The sequence below is a fragment of the Acinonyx jubatus genome, chromosome F2 (assembly GCF_027475565.1).
Source record: "Acinonyx jubatus isolate Ajub_Pintada_27869175 chromosome F2, VMU_Ajub_asm_v1.0, whole genome shotgun sequence".
Lineage (NCBI taxonomy): Eukaryota > Metazoa > Chordata > Mammalia > Carnivora > Felidae > Acinonyx > Acinonyx jubatus.
The window spans coordinates 42,469,654-42,489,069 of record NC_069394.1 but is presented as its reverse complement, the minus strand read 5'-3'; the positions used below and the strand labels follow the sequence as shown (position 1 = coordinate 42,489,069).

General features: G+C 40.3%; 1 long non-coding RNA gene across 1 annotated transcript in view; it reads right to left on the bottom strand.

The window, feature by feature from the left end:
* The window catches only part of LOC113600655 (uncharacterized), a 346,128-nt gene extending 330,633 nt beyond the window's left edge, over nt 1–15,495 (bottom strand). Inside the window, exon 1 of the long non-coding RNA XR_003421758.2 lies at nt 15,390–15,495. This is a non-coding gene — a long non-coding RNA (uncharacterized LOC113600655). The remainder of the gene's footprint in view (nt 1–15,389) is intronic.
* Nucleotides 15,496–19,416: the final 3,921 nt, after the last annotated feature.

Genomic DNA, 19,416 nt, shown 5'->3' with positions numbered 1-19,416 from the left:
CCTGCCTCTACCTGTGGGGGCACCTAAAGTGCCTGCCACCCTTTCCAATCTTTTCATCCTCCCAACACTCAATTTAACATCAGTAAACTTGCCAGTGAAGGAAACCAGAGGCCCAATGACCATCTGGCCTTGAAGGCAGGATGGCGCCCTACCTGTGTGCCTTGTCTTACTTTCTCCTCTGGGTAATTGTGCATACAAATTGCTGATCTTTCTTCCAATCCAATTTCCCACCATTCTGAACAACCTTAAACTAGGATGCTCATGGAACAAGGAACAGAGGCAACTGGCAGTCCAGAGAAGTCCACAGTGTCATGACTCCTGACTTGCCCTCTCCATCCACAGCTTTTCCAACATTCACTAACCATGTGGGTCAAAAGCTATATTACCAGCCACAGGCAAAGCTGCGGTATCACAGCAGCTGTCTCTCTCTTCCAGGCTGTTGGCAAACTTAAGAATCCCTGAGTGGAAGGAAGAAATGGCATGAAATGGCATGGAATGGCATGGAATGGCATGGAATGGCATGGAATGGCATGGAATGGAATGGAATGGAAACTCTTCATCCTCTTTCACCAAGCAGGAATAAAATCTATTAAAACAGTGCCTCATAATCTTACCACATAGTCTCATTTTCCCCCCATCATCCACGTTAACAAACAGCATGGATACACCTTTAACCTAAAGTGACAGGTGACTTGAGAGTAGGTAAAATGCCTCACAATTCTAAGAAAAGATAAATGCTTGTGAAAAATAGATAGGCTTGGATACAGAGGAAATATAATTTTCATCCTTTTTAAAAAGAGAGAGAAGGAGAGACAGAGAGAAACAAAGAAACATCGCCAGAGTCCTCAGTGACCCACACATATCAAATTATACAGGATGGGGTAATATGATTGCCCATTCTCAAATCAGCCAACAGATGTGCCGCTGCATTCTGCATGAGCAGCAAGTGACAGAAAAGCCCTGCTGGAAGTCCTACTAAAAGAGAATTACAATAATCAAGCCCGTGCTCCATCAGGACATGTGTTACTGCAGCAAAATTAAATACAGAAGCACAACCTGCCTAGAGCCTGAAAAGCACAACATCATTGTCTTAATGTCCCAAACATTGTTCATTGAAAGAAAGGGGTAGCATTCTAAAATTGAGATCAAGCCCAGCAACATGACTCAGTTTGATTTTGCGGTGTGTGCGCCAGTAAATCATTGATTGGGTTCATCTTCGCTCTTTCTTACCCTTGTTTATGTTGTCCCCTTGATCTTGACCTCCAATAATGAGATTTCAGTGTAAGACTGAAAGCCAAGGATTTGGAAGTTATTTCCTCCAAAGAATACTTTAAATAGAACACGTGTGGTCAACAGTTTTTATATACCTCAGTAAACATAACATACTTCCATCATCTAAAATTATCTTGTAACCTTCCAATACAACAAACCAGGATCTGAGCTTCAGAAGAACTACACACCCCACCCCTAGCTAATCTGGTCAGTTCAGTCAAGTAGTGGTTACGTGTCTGAAAACGTCAGTCAAACTCATTTCTACACATACATGGGTTCGTGATTTTCAAACTCTGTTCCCAGAGCCCCAGGGCTCCACAGAGGTGGACATTAGGATGAGCAGGGAACACCTCCCACATTCAGCCCTGCACGGGCTACCTGCAGCCTCCCCACTGGATACCAGCCATGGCCTCTTTGCCCAGACCACTCAGGAACCTCTGTATGACTCTCCTTCCTCTCCTGTCCACTCCATCCGTTCTTCACACAGCAGGCCTGGCATTCTTCTCAAAACATGAACTAGTTCATATTTCACCCCTGACTAGGTCCTTTCAATGAATTCACATCTCATTTCAAAGAAAACCCAAGCTCCTTGCCCAGCCTTAAAAGACTCTGCATAAGCTGGCATTCACCCCTCCCCTCCCCATCCTCCTGGTTTGTGCTAATCTCTTCCTTACGGCTCCAGCTGTGGAAGAAAATGGTCGTTGTATGTCTGTGCCTTAAAAATAGCAAGCTCTTTCACACCTCAAGGAGGGCAAACCTCAAGGCCTTTGCATATGCTATTCCCTCTGCTTGGAATGTTCTCCCCCCTTCTTTGCAGGGCTGGCTCTCCTCTTTACTTTCAGTGAGAGCCTCCAGGTCCCCTCCTCAAAAAGGCTGTCAAGCTTTGCTTTCTAACATTATATCTTGTTCATTTCTTTCACAGCAGCCAGCACTATGTGCAATAATCAAGTTATTTGTTCAGTGTACAAATTTACTGACTATATCCCCAACTAGACTAAGTCCAAGAGCAGTGGATTTTAACATCCATATAGAGGTTCCTTGCAGGCTGTGTCCCTGCGTTATCTCGACATCAGCTCCTAGCAAAATGATAAGGCAACTAATTCTTAATAATGGAAGGAAGGAAGGAAGGAAGGAAGGAAGGAAGGAAGGAAGGAAGGAAAGAAGGGAGGAAGAGAGGAAGGGAGGAAGGAAGGAAGAAATGAAGAAATAAATGAACAAATTGGCTTACATATAAAAGGGGAATATACGTAATTGGCAAGCCTAACCATTGTAGTCATATTATTGTGGCCTGAAATTTAAACTGAAGTGAATTCTGCATAATCTGAACTACCTCTTTACATGCCCTTTTGTCCCACATCCTAGGGGGAAGCAGGTAACGCAAGAGATTATGAGTATATTTGGGATCTGATTCTCCCCACTTCATCCAGCCTTGCCTCCTGTTTGATGGAGGTAAACTGAGGCAACCCCTGGACACTCGTGAGCCTCCTCTTACAGCACCTTGATTTCTGTAGCCAGCTTTTCTTATCGGTCCACAGTCTTCCTTGTGTGTGGCTCGGGCAGCATAGTCCACACTTTCTACCCAATTCTGTGAGGTCTCCTGGAGCACATATAACATCTGGCAGCATCCTGAAATCACACGTCTGGATGCTGCAAAGGTATCTCCATATATTACATTCCTGCTCTGCAGGGAGAAATGTTATTTTTGGTTGAAGTCACTTTTTCATTTATCCCAGGTCAAGGGAAGTTCATTCTCCCTATTGTTCAATTTTCCTCTGAGTCAGATTTTTAAATTTTGTCTCATTTTAAAATAAACGACTTTCAAATGTACTATTTTACATAGATATGTAGCTAAAAGCAAAGGCATGTGATTGAGTCTAACTTACAAGAATGAATACATATATATTTATAAAAATTAAGCCTTATTTTAAATTGTAATTCACCATGCAATGTCTGTCAATGGTTTCTATGCAACCACTTATCACACAATTTATCAATATACTTACCTTTTTTTTAATTTCAAAAAGATTATTAATTTAAATCTGCCTTCATACTGGAAAGAAGCTCACATGCAAGAAAGTTTTAATTCAGCACCAGGAAGACAGAAGAATTTATTGTAAAAATTCTAGAAGCAAGTAGTGTAACAGCATTAACAAATGATGTTCATTTTAAAACTGAACATCCACACGCAGAGTTTACAAACAAAATGAAATAACATTCTACCCACCCCCCCCCCACATGCTAACAAAATTATAAAGCAATGCTCACACACCATCTGGAAGAAAGCCATGTTTTTCCATTCCCGTTTTAAATAATTTGGTCAAATCTTGAGAAAACAGAACTTCAAAAAATCATAAAGTGTAAAAAAAGAATGATGATTAGAGGTCTTTTAAATACTAAGGTTAAATCAAGCCAAATAGATTCTCTTGCAAAATAATTTCTGGCAAATATAATTTCTGCTTCCAAAATATTTTGGAAAGAAATAATTTCTCCAAAGATCTGAGGTTTGCATATGAAAACTGCTTGGTGACCCATTCTGGCTCTGTTATAATTCTTTCTTTATTTTTTTAAGTGTATTTATTTTTGAGAAAGAGAGATCAGCAGAGAGAAGGGCGGGACAGAGAATCTGAAGCAGGCTCTGCACTGACAGCAGAAAGCCCGACACAGGGCTCGAACTCACCAACGGTGACATCATGACCTGAGACGCAGTTGGGTGCTTAACCGACTGAGCCAGGCGCCCTCTATCATAATTATTTCAAAACCTTTTTCTCTTTATTTTCTTTACCAATCTATACATACTTATTTTCCCCTTTAATTTCTCTCTTTTTCTCTTTTTTATTGCTTTCTAAGAAAAAAAAAATTGGGGGCAGAGGAAGGTTTTTTCTTAGTTTTTCCTAGTTCATGTGATGAGAGCAGCAAGCACCAAAATATTTCCCATCAGAGCCAGTTACTTGCAAAATTGGGCTTTGGGCACACTGTCTTTGGCACACCCTCATCCCCTTCCGGTAACTTTTTTATAGCTGTAAGAGGCCTGCCTTTCTCCCACCAGGGACACCCACTCTGCCATCCTATCCTTGATCATGACCTATTACTTCAATGCTTACCCTTCCAAGTAGTATCTGATTGTTGCCTGCTCTCTACCTCATTATCACAGTTTACCTACTTTGTGGCTCATTCTTACAGAAATACCCTTTTGTGGAGGCATCAAAACTAAGTGGAAAGAACATGGGCTTTGGAGCTCAAGACCTCAGAGTTTGAATCCTAGTGATGCAGTCCATAGCTGTATGACTTTTAGCAAGTTACTTAACCAGTCTCCCTGGATGTAAATGGGAATAATGATTTCTTCTGCATTTGTTGATAGGAGGTTTAAATATAATAAACATGGGGCACCTAGATGGCTCAGTTGGTCAAAGTCCAACTCTTGACTTTGGCTCAAGTCATGATTACATGGTTCATGGGTTCAAGCCCCTCACTGGTCTCTGTGATGATAGCATGTAGCCTGTTTGGGATTCTCTCACTCTGCCCCTCCCCCACTCATGCTCATACATGTTTGTACGCACTCTATTCTCTCTTAAAATAAATAAATAAGCTTATATATATGTGTGTGTGTATATATATATATATATATATATAATTAACATGAAGGAGTTTTAACAGGGGCTGGTATATAGTAAGTACTCGATAAATAAGGAAATGGTAGCTACAATAGTAATTTTTAATCTAACTTTCAGTTTGGAAAATGATCAACTAATAAATGTAAACACATAAAGAGTTAATATCAACTTGACACTAGAGCATCTCTGGCCTAGGGTTACTTACAGTTCAAGAAATACCACACAGACCTTTATCTTTCATTTTTCATCCTAAATCAGGCTTGATCCACTCCCCTAGATATCATGAAAAAAGTGTTTTTGTACCCATAAAGTTTTAAAGTTTATTTAATTATTTTGAGAGCGAGCGAGCCCATGACTGGGGGAGAGGGGCAAAGGGAGAGAGGGAATCCTAAGCAGGCTCTGTGCTGAGCTCAATCTCATGACCCTGGGATCATGACCTGAGCCGAAATCCAGAGTCAGATGCCCAACCAACTGAGCCACCTGGGTGCCCCTATACCCCATAAAGTTCTGAAAACACACACACACGCACTCACACTGGTTATAAATCACAATGAGATGAACAAACATTCAGAAAGAAGGCATAGCAAAGGCAGAAGTGATCCATGAACTAAGAAATTTAGTTACTTATTCAACAAAATTAACTTCAAGTCAGCAAACCTTTACAAGGTGCCTCCTGCCAGACACTGAGAAAACAGAGATGATTAAAACATCCTCCCTTATATCAAGGCGCTGGCACACCAGTGAAGGACCCTTCCCCTAAGCTGCTGTCAAGGAAAGGTTTTCCCATAAAGATGACACCTGAACTGCCTTATAAATGAATCCAGGAGGAGGCGCCAGGGTGGCTCAATCGGTTGAGCATCCAACTCTTGATTTCAGCTCAGGTCATGATCCCAGGGTCATGGGCTCGAGCCCTGCGGTGGGCTCCTCACTGAACATGGAGCCTGCTTGGGATTCTTTCTTCCTCTGCCCCTCCCCCACCTGCACGCACGCTCACACTCTCTCTAATAAAAAAAAAAAAATGAATCCGAATTATCTATGTGAAGAAAGATGTATGGGCAACCACTGCAGGCATAAGGAACTGCTTGAAGAGAAGCGTGAAACATTCAGGTGGGTACAGTGAAGCGTCCAGCAGTATAGTGTTATTATAGAACACTAAATGGGCAGGGGAATGGCGGCAAAGGAGGTCCAAGCAGAGCGTGGGACACAGAAGCCTTATCGTCTGTGCCAAGGGGCCTGCCCTTCATTCTCCCCGTGGTGGAAGCACATGGAAGGGAACCACCCCAAATGGATTTGGTCTTGAGCCGTCACTCTGGCTGGTGTGTGGAAGGCAGCCTGGGGACAGGGTTTGAGGCAAGGCGCATGAGAGTGGAGGCAGGAATACAAGTCAGGCTTGAGCTGCGCAAGCCCAAGAGTGAGCACGAGGGCCTGAGCTGGGAGATGCTGTAAGAGGACAGATTCAAGAAACACGTAGAGGGTAAAATCAACAGGTTACACATAAAACCATGAAGAAGTACATGAATATCAAAATGTTAGCCTTGGACTAATGGTTCCTAAATATTGGAAGTAGTCACAAGTACGTGAGTGCCTACATTCACTGCAGCTCCCGATTTGCCATCTACAAACCTATGTTTTTACTCACTAAACCAGGTCCATTTGTTTAATGAAATGTTTTAAATCACTACTGTCAATTTTCAAGAAGTACATGGAGCTTTGGAGCTACACACGAGCTAGATTCCCAAGAGATATTTCCTGGAATTCTTTTTGTATCAGGTCCCATTTCTTTGCTCCAAGTTTTGAATTAATTAATGCAGATAGAAGGCTATGTCCACACACTCAAATTATTTGACAATCTTGAATAAAATGGCAAATGTTCTTGATCAAATAATCATTTTTAACAGAGCTGTAAACACTAAATTGACTCATCAATTCAATCAACATGGCTGAATTAGTTGTCCTGTTGACACAGCTTCTTGTTAGAAAACAAAAATGATCTGCCATTGAGCAAGAGCCAAATGTTCTTAGGCATTGGGGTTTGATGCACCAAAAAACAAACAAAATTTTAAAACTAGAATGCCTGATCAGGTACTTTAAGCATTACTGATTGATGGGAAAATTTATAATAGATTTAAAAATCCATTAACATTTGGTTAATAGCTTTCCCTCAAAAATAGCCATGCTATTGAATGGAGATGTTCTAACGCATTCACTGTTTTTTTGTTGGGTTTTTTTTTTTTTGCATTCAGTATTTTAAAATATTGGTGTGTTAAATGCCAACCAATAGAGGGATGACTGAAAATGGGTTCAAGGTTTCTTTTGGAGGCAATGAAAATATACTAAAATTAGATTGTAGGGAGGTTACACAACTCTGTGGATATACTAAAATTCATTGATTTGTACACTTAAAATGGGTGCTCTTTATAGTATGTAAATTATATCTCAATAAAGCTGTTTTAAAAAACCAAAAGAAGCATTTGAAATCACACACCGATCCTCTCTCTCTGAAGAAGACAAGTATTTCCAAATGAACATGGTCACCTACGTAAAGATCACTTGGAGAAGTAGTCAGCAAGATCCTGAAGGAGACAACAAATGTCATCACCACCACCAGCAACAAAACAGGGTGGGTAATTTGAAAAGATCATCAACATTCTCAGCCCTAAGAGTCTGAAATATTCTTGGAGACATAGCCATGGTCACATGAAGCCGCAGAAAGAACACAAGGACAGTCACAGAATATACATTAGAGGTGCCAGCAAAGAACTTTCAGTTGGGACAGGGCTGTGTACATGCTCTTTGGGGAAACAATGCAGCATCTGGGACCTGCTCTGTGACCTCAATGAAGAATATGATGAATTTGAATAGGCAAAACGAAGCTGGGGCAGAGACAGCATGAACAAAGGCCAAGAAGTAGAATGATCATGAAAAGGGGTGGAGAGTGGGTGAGGAGGGGTCTGAGAAAAGGTCCTGTCAAATTTGTGGAAGTTAGTAAGGATCACCCGAGTTAGGTAAGGTTTTTGAAAAATCTACCAGCAAAGCCTCTGTTTGCTCTTACCAGCAGTAGAGTCTAAACTGTAAGTTCTGGGGAAGATGAAGAAAACAGCATAGAAAACAAGGTTGTACATAAAACTAATTTGAATTTTAACCTGTCAAACCAGATGTGAAAGACAGCAAAGATGTTTGTTTTCATGCTCAAAAAGAGGAAGCATTTCAGAGGAGGAACTTGGCGACCACAAGGGTTTAGAGGAGCAACAAAAGAGAAAAGATTCCAAATGGCCACAGGCTTTTAAACCTGAAGGAAGAGCTAAAAGAATTAAAAAATACTAAAGTTTAGGGACACCTGGGTAGCTCAGTCAGTCAAGCGTCAGATTTCAGTTCGGGTCATGATCTCATGGTTCATGAGTTCGAGCCCCTAGTTGGGCTCTGTGCTGACAACGTAGAGCCTGGAGCCTGCTTCAGATTCTGTGTGTCCCTCTCTCTCTCTGCCCCTCCTATGCTTGTGCACTCTCTCGCTCTCTCTCTCAAAAATACATAAACATTAAAAAAATTTTTTTTAAATACTATAGTTTGGAAGAGAGAAAGGTTGGCTTATGTCTAAGATACTTAACTTGAAGACAGAACACCTAAGTGAAATAGTCCCATCATATCATGACTGATTATGAGAAACATGAAGGAGAGAGAGAAAGATCAACACAGTCCTGCATCCTTACTTCTCCCGTCTAATTCTTAGGTACAAAAAACTGGGCTATGTCCCAGAAAACATTCTGAGTACTCAGAACTTCAGCTTTTAGAGATATTTATTTGGTTTCCTCCAGTACATTTAGTTATGAAAAAAATACGAATTAACAAGAATTCCAATGTCTTGAACACAGAACTCAACAATTATACATTACTGCTAGTTAAAGCCATTTCCAAGGCATATGTGTATTAGTTCCTCAAGAACATTTGCTTTGTGTGTTTTTCTTCTAGAAAATTAATAATTTTGGCAATGTGTTTGCGATGTTCTTTCTAACGTGTTGTAGAAGGATATTGTTGCAACTGCTGCTTTGTGTATTCTGGCTCTTATAGATGATTTCTCACTTACTAAGTTTGAAATTTAAATCATAGGTTTGGCTATAGCTGTTGCCAGACAGCAATATCACAGAGTTAGGATGAACTTAAGAAATTTGTGTTGTCATTTTGGATTTCTAACTTTATTCAGGAAAAAAAAAAAACTACATAATCTCAGGACTACAAGCATATGAGGTGCAGGCTAATATTTTGCTTCTGATGAGAGTTTTTGCTAGTTCTGAGAGATCTGCAGGGCATGTGCTATTGAAACAGCTCATTCCCAAACTAAGCAATAAATCTAGAATTGACAGCTACACAAATCCATCACCAAGTCAGGGAGGCACCATGCTCAATGTGTAGACATCTGGGTAATTGGAGAACAGGAGGGCAACAGTGAAATGATAGGACCTCACTGCTGGGCGAGATCTGGGAGATCATTTTTAGATTACATTCTGTTTAAAATCACCAGATTTGAGAGTATATGGGAGATCTTTAAGTGTTTCAAATTCTAATCACAGAGCCCATCAAAAGTGTAACTTATCTCATAAAATATATTTAGATTACTGTCTTAAATAGCAGCACCAAGAAGTGATTAATTTCTTAAAATCAAATAGACATTTTCCAAAAAAAAGCGGTATGATTCAGGGTTTTGTGGAAAACTATGAATTTTAAAGATCTTTTTAATGAAAGTTAAAACCTTCCTTAATTTATGCATTTAGGTTTTTGGTTTGAAGTCATATTTTGTTGCATGACAAGGGGGAAAATAGGAAGAAAGAAATTCTATTTTAAAATGTACATTCAGTGAACTAAACGAAATCACATACTGGGAAAATCAGTCACTATAGTTACAAAAATTATAATTTTATTAATGATAAGATATTTTCTTCAGATTCTCCCTAATTTTGTCTTCCATGAAAATTCTTAAGACACCTCCCATGAAGGCATCTTTGAGATATTTACAACAGTAGGCTGGTCTTTCTGGTGGCTGTGTATTTTGTTTTTCTATCGTGGAGATGTATACGTCTGCTCTATAATGCTCCCTTTGGCTTATTGGCACAGCATTAGGGAGAAAATGGCAAACTGTTTCCAGAAAACTGATTCTCAGTTTCATCCTTTAAGACTAAAGGATGTCTTGCGGCTTAAAGAGAAAGGGAAATATACAAAGGAATAAAAATCAAATGGGTTACACCATTTGAAAAGTTTCTTTAAGATATTAGAACTAGAACTTCAAAGGTTTAGCTGGAAGATATTGTCAATTATACAAGTTTTTTGAAATCCCTTTTCCAAAAGGCAGCATCTCAATACCTCATGGAAGATGGCATGATTTAATGAAGATCTCTAAGGCAGGGAGCTAGTTTCCCCCCGCCCCACACACACACACACTGGCATCGCAATCAGAAAATAACTCTTCTACAGAAATATCTAAAACGGGGAAGCACTGTTTGAGTAGTTTACATACATTTGTGAAACTACTGCCTAGAAGATATGATTATAAACAAGCAAAAATCAAACATTTCTGACTCTAAGGTGGTTCAACACAGAACTTGAAATAGGAGGCCTGGGAACCAGGATGACAACCAGGAAGCCCTTTTTAATGGTAAACCAGGGACATCTACTGTCTGAAAATGGAAATAGCAAACGAAAGCCATTTCCTACCCAGCATGTGGCGGGCTCTGGGAGAAAGCGGTGAGGCTGTCACAGGTGTAGCTAATTCTGGAAACCAGGATGGGCCTTGGCTGGTGAGAGCTATTGAGGGTTGAGTATTCAAAGGAGACCGAGGTGCGGGAGAGAAGAAAAACAGAAAGAGGGGAGTTGCTTTGGCTTAAGTGGTGACCAGGTAAAGATACCCAGCCAGGATGAGCCTCTGTGAGAGGTAAGGAAGAATGCAGGATCCTGGGGAGTGTTACCAGCAGGAATCACATTTACCCTGAGCACTTAGCTGTCTTCAGAGAAAATCTCTCTCCTGTGTTGTTGACTTTGTATATCCTTTTTTCCCCATTCCCCCATCTTAACTACACCGTCTGTAAATCATTTACAGCTGGAAATCTGTTGATGATCCAAGGTTTTCAAATTGCTTCATAAATTAAGGAATTACTGGCTTTAAGACAATACGTAAACTTCTAAAACTAGGCTGATCCCTTATAGACCATCTTAGTTTGCATTTAACAGTAGAGGAAACCGAAGCTAGAAAAATGTAGGTGACCCTGGGGTCACCCAGCTGGTGAGCGACAGACCACAGATTGGGCCCTGGAAGAATAAATTTTTCCGCAAGTAGGCCACACATACAAAATGTTCCTCAAAAGTTTCCCCACCTCCAGTCTGTTTTTATTTGTTTTGCATATGTTTGGAATTTCAGAGGCTTAATAAAATTCTATACTTTCCTCATACATACTTTCCTCACTTTCTCTGAGCTACTTTGAGGAAAATCAGAATTTAATATAAGTACATAGCTACATGAGAAAGTAAAATGGGCAGTTATCTCTAAGTTGATGTATCCAATACATATGTTTCTGAAAAGAATAAACTGATTTAAATCTAAATTTTGTGGTTTTATGGTCCTTTTAAACACAACACAACAAAATAAAACATGGAGCTTTTTATCTTTAATTCACTCTATCTTTATGGAACTTTCTGCCATAACAAAGTCATTCACTGTAGAATGAAACTTCCTAGGGGGTCAGGAAATAGTCTTTAATTTTTTCATAACGCAAGTACTTTAGAGTAAACCTAGGTGTTTACCTTTTTGGTAAAGTTCTAAATACTGACTTTGATTAATCCATGTTTTAAAGATTTATTTTCTCCTACAATTCTCATTTACAACCATTAAATATGGAATGCCTCTGCAAGTCAGCTACTATATAAACCAGAAAATCACATCCTTTAAGATGTATTTTATTTGCAAGAATAAAGCTCCAAAGATATTTTATATATTCACCTTTTCTTTTTCTGGGAGGAAAAATTTCAAATTTCAAATATTAGCAACCATCAGATTGTTTTCACTGTAATCCTTTTATAAAGCAGGCAGAATAAGGTCAGAGTATTTTTCCAAATTCATTCTAGGTAGAGAAACTGACAATGTTGAATTTTACCTGAGTCCTGTGCTCCTGGAAAACAACAAAAATTAAAGGAATTCTCCCTCTGCTTTTGTGTTCTGGAAAATGGCTTACTGCAAAGAACCACCCTTCCCATACTACTTAGATAAAATTCACAGGTTCCCCACTTGTTCACCCTATGACAAGACCAGCCTTTGCCTTACAAATGATTAGCTGAACCTCCCAGTCCCCACTGATTTACTAAAACAAAGCACTTGTTCACCAAACTTTGGTTAGGCTTCTCTTCTTGCTTTGGGTCCCTGAACTTGATTGAGCCCACTTGCAGCCTGAGACAGCATACAATACCTATTTATGGGTCCCACCTGGAAAGCAGGGTGGGGTCTGAGTAAGGCATTCTCTGACCTACCGTCCTATATGCTGTGCTCTCATCCCACTTCTCCAGCCCAGTTCTTGCTAGCCTTGTTCACTCCTCCTGTAAAAGAAGCCCTTTTTGCCTAACTCTTCAGACACTTGCCAATCACATGGTTCCAGTGTTCTCCCTATGGAAAGAGCCCCCTCATGACATTGTAATGGTCTCTGCCCACCTCTTGCAATAATCCTTTCAAATAAAGTCTCTCCTTACTAAGTCCAGATTTGCTTTTTATTTGACAAAACCGAGAACTCTAAGGCTGAGGGAAGTTGACTAAAACAGATCAGGATTATAAAGTCTTCCTGCTCTAGAAGCAAAATCATATGAGGTTCATAAGGATATTCATATTTCTCATATTTTTTTCTTTAATCCCAAGATAAAATTTCAAAACTTTCCAGGGGCAATGCTTTCTGGAAAATATTTGCATTCAAATGAATAGTGAAATTAGCTTTGTTTTTGTTTTGTGGAGGGGGGTGGGGGTTGTTTGTTTTAACAAATCCTAGTAAAAGTCCCAGTATTTCCTAAGTTTAATCCTGGCACACCAAGTTCCTCAAACTTGCCCAGATCCAAGCTTACCTTTCAAGGAGAAAAAGAACAATTTATTTAGTATTAGCTCACTAAATCTTGCAACTCACCATTTTGCAGTGAGGTGAGAAATCTAAATATGTTTATTCAAGATTCTTGTTAATATGATCAGTACTCAATTGTCTACCAAAATGGAAATCTAATTTTTCCATGACAAAACCACACATTGTAAGGCCTAGTGCTACCACAAATCTTCAGGACATTTCTATGGTCAGAACTGACCGATACCATATGCCATATTATATAAACAAATATGTACCAATGGGCTCAACTGTATAAACCACAGGAGGAAATGAAAATGATGAGCTGAACAGATGTCTTAGAAGCATAATCATTTCTCTGACAATCCAGGAAACAAAGACCTATGTTTCCCTTTGATCTATAAAAACAGGTTGGAAATATTTATATGCTCACTCTTTATTTTAAAAATATGTATTTTGAAACATTAATGAAACAATTAGTTGGTTTCTCATAAACTTAACAGACCCAGGTAAATGTGAATTAATTTAGCTAGTGCCCTTCTACACATGTTGGAAAGAAGCATTCATTTCCCTTGACATCAGTTCTAGGCTCAGATCCAATGCCTATATACTCTGATTCATTTCTACTGTATTTATTTAATGCTTCTATTTATTCCTTTATTTGTTAATATTTACTGGACACCTACTGTGTGGTAAACACTAGGGATACAGTTCTTTTTTTTTTTTTAACGTTTATTTATTTTTGAGAGACAGAGCATGAATGGGGGAGGATCAGAGAGGGAGATACAGAATCCAAAGCAGGCTCCAGGTTCTGAGCTGTCAGCACAGAGCCTGATGCAGGGCTCGAACCCACGAACCGTGAGATCATGACCTGAGCTGAAGTCGGATGCTCAACCGACTGAACCACCCAGGCACCCCTAGGGATACAGTTCTGAACAAAATAGACAAAACTCTCTGTCCTCATGGAACTTGTAATTTAGATAGAAAATGAACCAGATAAATGAGTAAGATACATAAAATGCTAAATGTGTTATGTACTAGGGAGAAAAAATAAAGCAAGAAAGGGGACTACAAAATGCTGAGGGGCAGGAGGATTTTAGGCAGTGATAACGTGATTTTTGAGTCAAGACCTCAAGGAAATGAAAGAGCTAGCCATGCAGCTGTCTGGGGGAAGAAACCTCCTGAAAGAGAAGAGCAAGTCCGAGGCCTAGAGGTAGGAACACTGCTATGTACAGTGCTGAGCACTGCAGAGCACACAAAGACGAATACGCTCAAAGAGCTCAAAATCTAATAAAGAAGCTTGGAATACAAATGTACTAAAACTAATATCAAGTAGACTGCTTTAAGAATTGTTAGTGAGTTACAAACGCGATTCCATAGCACTTGGGGTTTCACGGCAATAATAATATAGTTGGGAAGGTTTGGCGTGCAGGGCGAGGTGTGGTTACGCTGGGGTCCACAAAGGAGTTCAAATCTGAGAGGAGTTTACGCAAAGCATGTAGAGCAATGAAGCAGCACCCCTGGGGTTAACTAGACTTAGGACCAAAACAGGGAGGAAATAGAAATACTAAATACCACGCAGACACATAAATATATGTGTGTCTGTTAAGTCAGCAGTATATTACATATAAAATATGTTTGGACTTATAGTAAATATATCATATTTCCCTATTCACAGAACTTTCCTGGGTCCCTCATATGTGTATTTGAAATGGGTGTCTTCTTACATTCATTTGAGAAAAAGAAGTAAATTCTTTGTCAAATATAAAGCCTTACAAACGGAGGTGGCGGGAGGGATAGGAAATGGCATCCAGCTGTTGATTTAGAACCTAGGAGAGTCCCGGTAATTGTTTTCTCTCGCCTTGGCAAAAGACACCCAGTTAGCAATATCCTGAAGCTTGCTTTTCTTCCCGGCCCCCCATGCTCCAACTGTAGGCCTCTGCCTTGACCACAGTCGCCCTTCTCACGTCCCCAGTCTCAGCAGGGCCCTTGCCCCCAGCCTGTCTGTCCTCTCCACCACCGCAGCCCCCCTCCCCCGCCCCCCGGGCTCCCGTTCCTTCCGTCGCGTCGCCGGGACCCGACTGGGCTGTGAAGTCCCCAGGAACCTAAACACCCACACGACGCGGTGGGGGAGACCAGCCAACAGCGGTTAGGAAAGGACCTGACAAGAGCTACAGTGGCGACACCCGGCGGGCTGTGGCAGGGGCCGACGACCAAGAGGAGGCAGGGGACCCCCACACACACCCCTTCTCGAGGAGGCGGGGACAACCAGGACCCCGGGAGGCTGAGCAAAGGCAGTGAGTTAAACTCCCTCCCCTACTCTGCAGAAAATGGGCCAAGGACATCAGTTGCCCCAAAGTGTTAACAATGACACGTCCTTCGAGCGCAAGGGCTGTTTTTAAAGAGCTTGTTCTAAGTGTGAGAAACCGACCTTGGGTGGTGGCCCGTGGGGAGGCGCTTCGGAGCGCAGTCCCTGCAGCCCGGCGGCAGCCAGAGGCGGACTAGCTGAGGCCGCTGGCAGAGGGAGGAGGAGCTCGCGCGGCTGGGACGCCAGGTCCCCTTCCTTCTCCCCCTCCTTCCGGCCCCAGCCGCACTGCTTGGGGTGGAAAGTTCACCTGGCCCTGGAGCGGGGCTGCCCCCTGACCTTTCACCCGGCAGACAGCCCTGCCCTTCTCCTAGGGCAATGCTTGGGTCCCTCACTTGGGATTGGTGTCAGCCTCGTGTTGAATGAAGAATTATGAATTCCCTCTGCTTCAAAGCTCGTGTCCGTCAGAATGTTAGGGATCCTGTGTCCCACGCCAAAGCTTCCATTCGATTTGGGAAAATAAGCTCTGAGTCTCAGTGTTCCCCTGAGATCATCTAAGATCTTTATTGAGTTGCTCTTTATTAGACATTCCCTAACGACCAAATCCCCTATTCTGCTATTCTACGAGTTAGCCCTTTAAAAAGCTCTGAGAGTACCCCCAAATCTTCGTCTACAGTTTGTACAACTACATTTGATCCTTGAACAGCATGGGTTTGAACTGTGGTGATCCACTTTTACATGATGGATTTGTTTTTATAAATACAGTACATACTGTAAATATATTTTCTCTTATGATTTTAATATTTTCTTTTCTCTGGCCTCGTATATTATAAGAATACAGTATATGATACACAAAATACCTGTTAATTGACTGCTGCTATTATTAGCCAGTCAACAGTGGACTATTAGCAGTTCGGAGAAATTCAAAAGTTATAGGTAGATTTTTTTATTGCACAAGGTTGGTGCCTAACCCCTGTGCTGTTCAAAGGTCAACAGTATACCCCGTACAACTCAGAAAACGTAATTATTTAAGTTGGTAGACATTTTTCCACAACACTTCTTCCTTTGTGAAGCTTTAAAAAAGATTTTATATGCATGAATTTCAAATTCAATTTCCAATGAAGAAAAAAAAGAAAAAAGAAATTCAATTTCTAATGAAGTATAACTAAGCATAAATACCCATTTACTCCATTCTTTAGTTGTGAAAATAGCAATTAAGTTATTTGTAAAGAATACACATATTCAGGCATCTAAAAATATTATAAAGCCAAACTGGAAATATATTAGGGATACTGATACTTAGATCAAGATTCAGATCAAGGTGATAGCCTTTCTGTAATTTATTATTTTAAAGAAATATTTGTAAATATTACTTTTAACATGAAAGTAATTTTATTCTAAAAGATTAAAGAAAAGCACAGGGAAGACTTCCATTTTCTCATCTTGAGGCTTATTAACTACATTTAAACAGTTCAAAAAGCTATCTGCATTTGTCATCTGCTTTGTACATAGTTTAAGAGCAATCATTTGCTGCCCCCTGGCTGTAAAAAAAAATCTTTATCTTTCAATAAAACTACTGTCTTAAAAAAAATTACTATAAAGTGAAAAAGCATAGTGGAGAATTTAGGAAATGTATCACTTCCCACAGATATCAGGGTACTAATTAATAGTGATTAATAACCTGAACTTTTAGATCAGACTGATTGGATTCGAATCCCAGTCTGCCATGTACTAGCGGTGTGAACTTAGTCTCAAGTTACTGAACCTCTCTCTTCATTTCCTCATCAGTATTAATGAAGATAATAAGAAAAATAATACCTACCACATTTAGCTAGTATGAGAACTCAGTGAGCTCATATAGTGCTTCAACTGTCTGGCTCAACTGTTAGGTATTAGCAGATGCCATGCTTTAAAAAAAAACGAGGAACTGAAACCATCCATGTGACAGCAACACTGCTAATCGCTCGGACCCTGCTCTGTTTTCCTTTTGTTATACCACTTACCACATTCTAACATTCTATCAAATTGGATGATGCCTGCACCTCACCATGAAGTAAACTCCAAGGGCATCTTTGCTTTGTTCTCTGACTCGTGCCAAGCACCATATCATAGTCCAGCACATAGTAGTAGGTACTTCATAAATATCTGCTGTTGAATAAATTTTCTGCCATACTTTTGTCAATATTCAGAGAACCTTAGACTCTTGAGGTCGCAAGGAGTTTTCAAGAACAGTACCTTCATTCATCAGCCTTTTGTGACAGACTTCCTCTGTGGCTGATGTTGTTAAAGGGGCGTGGCATCCAAGAGGACTGCACAATGTGCGATGAAGGAGCAAACACAAGCACAAAAACAAATAATTTCAATACAATCTCAACACTGTAATAAAGAATAAAATGTTGAAAATTGAAAACAAGAGAATATAAATCTCTCCACGGGAGTCAGAAACAACTGAGCTCGGATGAGAGGTGCTATCCAGGCAGAGAGCACGGGAGCAGCTTGGAACAGAACCATGCACGGGAGCAGCTTGGAACAGAACCATGGAAGAGCACTGTGTATCTGGGGGCAGAGAGGAGCAAACATAGCTTGGGATGGGGTGAGATTTATTACTGTAATTATTGGCTGACATGCTCGGAGGTGCACAAGGGCCGTGTTGTGATTATGGGTGTTAACAGAGTTTTGGGTTTGGTTTGCTACAAACTGAGAGGGAGGGTACCAATGCAGGGTGGAGACCAGGCTAGCTGAGGCCAGGTTGTTATAGGCAGATAATCCAGGTTGTTAGAGGTAGACAGTCCAAGATCAGAGCAAGCAAGGAACCATGAAAAACAAAGAAATGAGAGTCGGAGGAAGCCATGGAAAGATGTCAAGGAGACAACCATGGCTCTATTCTGTGTATGCATCGGGGGGTCCAAACAACCAACACCAGCTCTGGAGGGTGGCTGGCCAGAACTGGGATGGCAAAAGAATTCATCCGTGGGCCACAGAACCTTTGATGTCAGTTACACAGCTACCTGATAACTCTGCCAACTTGCCTCCAGGTGAGTTGTTACAGTGAGTTCAGGGGAAAAAAACAAAAACAAAAAACCTTCAAACCACTTACTCTGTACACAAAATGATGAACTGATTGATTGGATTTTTCCACCTTTTAATCGCTCTTCTTGGCACAGTATAGATCCCATCATAAAGAAATGGAATTTCTTTCTATGGATTGATCATATCAGAAATCACTTAAAAACATATTCTTGATTTTTTTTATGCAACCTCCTTAAACGCAGGGAATTCGACAAACATGACATTGACGATATTTTCAGGTTTACAATTGTGAAATGTTGGAGGTAAGAATATTTCCAATTATTTTATAGGGGAGTATGCCCTTATTTGCAGGGGATATGTTCCAAGACACCCAGTCATAATACCAAACCCTATATATACCATGTTTTTTCTGATGTAAATATATATGTATATGTGTTCACATATATGTGTGTGTGTGTGTATGATAAAGCTTAATCTGAAAATTAGGCACAGTAAGAGAGTAAGAACAATAACTAATAATAAAATAGAACAATTATAACAATATACTGTAATAAAAGTTATGTGAACATCGTCTCTCTCGAAATATCTTATTGTACTGTATTCACCCTTCTTCTCGTGATGATGTGAGATGATAAAATGTCTACATGATGACATGAAGTGAGGTGAAGGATGTAAATATTATGATGTAGCATTAGCCAACCATTGGCCTTCATTGATTGATCAGGAAAAGGATCATCTGCTTCCAAACTGGGGCTGAGCACAGTTGACCGCTGGTAACTGAAATCATGAAAAATGAAGCCACAAATAGGGAGATTTCTGTATTCTTTGTTAATTAGTAAAAGTTATATAACATAGATAGGAGTACACAGGGCTCAGCAAGATTTTTTTTAAAGGATGGATAATAAATATTTTCTGCTTCTCAGCCCATATGGTGTCTGTAGCAATTACTCAACTCTGCCATTGAGCACAAAAGCAGCCAGAGACAATATGTAAACAGACGGGAGAGGCTGCATTCCAGTAAAACTTTATTTACCAAAACAGGCAGCAAATTGGATTGTTTGCTGACCCCTGATCTGTATACAGTTCTGTATCTTGTTTTTCTCTCTTTATAATATATCTTAGA